We start from the raw sequence: 2368 nt of genomic DNA on the forward strand, positions 1-2368 counted from the left end.
TTTTTTTTGCAGTTTTGACTAGGGCCAGGCTTGGATCTGCCAGCCCTGGTATATGGGGCCAGCACCCTACTCCTTGAGCCACAGGTGCTGCCCCAGTTGATTTAGTCTTGAATATACTATTTATTTCATAATAAAAATAAAAAACTGAAGGCTTATTTGTGTCTGTGGAGCAGGTTTTCATCTTTATCTTAAAACTGATGAATTCTGATTCCTAACCTATGTAGTTTCTTCATTTTCAGGTGAGACGGCACTGAACATCAAGTTGTGTTATAGACAGATTGATACCTTAAATTCCTTTTTTCTTTGGGATTTATCAACTTATAATAGAAAGATAGGAAAATATAGTAAAGAAATTGGGTTCTTTTCCATGACAATTACTTATGTGGTGAAGAATTTGTTTTAGGTTTTTGTGTACATTTTGATAAATATTTTAAAATGTTTACTAACTTCAGTAAAATCTTAGCAAAACCTCTGAACTATTAGCAAAACCTCTGTACTAAAAAGCCAAAACAGGTAATTGTTGTCACTATATAACTATTTAACATTTCCCCTCATTTTTTAAAATATGATCTGGTAATGCAGTTTGAGTAAATGAGGGATGGAGGGATTGATGAAAGGTACATAAGTGAATAGGTAGATAGAGGAAGAGAGAGAGTGAAGAATAAATGAGTGATGAAGCGACTTTATGGACAGGGTATTCATCTGCCCAGAATTTTCTGAAACTTTCTAGATTTCAAATATTTTCTTTCATTGTCAAATTGTGGTTCAGTGGTGAGTCTCCATTTTGGATTTAGAAAATGTTACCATATGCAAGGAGACATTATTTCCTTCTAATTTAATACGCAAACTGAGGAAGATGAAGATTACTGTGATATGCTGTTTTCACTTAACATGTATTGAGTGCTATGTGCAAGGTTCCGGGGAGCACTGGAGACATGAAGATGAATACTGTGAAAACAGCCCCCAAATGCTCACAGCGTAGTGGTATAAAAACAGTCACAGAAACAGACAAACTTAATGGGAGTCAGTGGTGGACTAGAGAAATGGGCAGGTTTCTGCAGGGGGTTCACTGGAAGGAGCATTTGTGATCTCCCTTTCTTTAGTATGTCTGGGAATGTCCTACACACAAAGAAAACATTCCACCAAAGAGCCACGTCTAGGTCTCAGCTCCGTGGCGCGTCACGGCAGTGCCTTGGCACGCAGGTCATGTAAAGTCTTTGGTTTTCCATTTCACTGCACCATGTCTCTCAATATAAAACCACTTGGAACGAGGTGCCTTTGGCAGTCTGACTTTTCTTTTTATTATTAAATCATAGCTGTGTACATTAAGGCAATCACAGGGTACAATGTGGTGTTTTCATATGCAATTTGAAATACTCTCATCAAACTGGTTAATGTAGCCTTCATGTCATTTTCTCAGTTATTGAGGTAAGACATTCATACTCTGCTTTTAGAAAGATTCACTTGTACCCTTGTAAGATAAACCATCGAGGTGACCCCACCAATCACCCTCCCTCCACCCATCCACTGGAAGTCTGACTTTTCAGCTCTTGAAATTCCATATAACACCTGTGCTTATCTGTTCTTTCTTTTGTTAGTGTAGAAAGGGCATTTCTTCTAGGAAGCATCTCTGAAATGTAAAGACATAATTTATGAATTCACAATGATTAACTTCCTTACTTCAGCAAGATTTCTTGAGTACCAACTATAAATGAAATACAGTTCTAGGAGAGATTCCATATATTTAGGTCTAAAAGATTAGTAGTAGCCCAAGGTTAATAATAATAATATTACCTGAAGATAATTAAAGTAACAAACACACATGCTTTTACTGTGTGCCAGGCACTATTGTAAGCATTTTACTTATTAACTAAAATGACATCAGGGCTCCCTCAGAATGACATAATTGATTTTTGTAGACTTGGGCACAAAGGAGATGAGAAATTGTGTTGAATGTGCAGAGAAATAAAATTCCCTTTTAAAATCCTTTTTTTATTTGTTGGATCATTTCAGCTTATATTCCCGTAGAGCCCTTATAGAAGGGACTACTCCACATGGTAGAATCATCAAAAATTGTTAAAGGCAGTCAAGCAGTCAGAGAGAGAACTTTGGAGGCTGAGGAGCCTCTCGTAGGTGAACTAGTATGTCTTTTTTAATTTATTATATCTATTCTCTTATGAAACTAAAACACTGGCTTGGTGCCTGTGACTCAAGTGGCTAAGGTGCCAGCCACATACACCTAAGGTGGCAGGTTCGAATTCAGCCCAGGCCCACCAAACAACAATGATGGCTGCAACCAAAAATATAGCCGGGCGTTGTGGCGGGTGCCTATGGTCCCAGCTGCTTGGGAGGCTGAGGCAGGAGACTC

This window comes from Otolemur garnettii, unplaced genomic scaffold (assembly GCF_000181295.1).
Source record: "Otolemur garnettii isolate 467f Iridium unplaced genomic scaffold, OtoGar3 scaffold00266, whole genome shotgun sequence".
Lineage (NCBI taxonomy): Eukaryota > Metazoa > Chordata > Mammalia > Primates > Galagidae > Otolemur > Otolemur garnettii.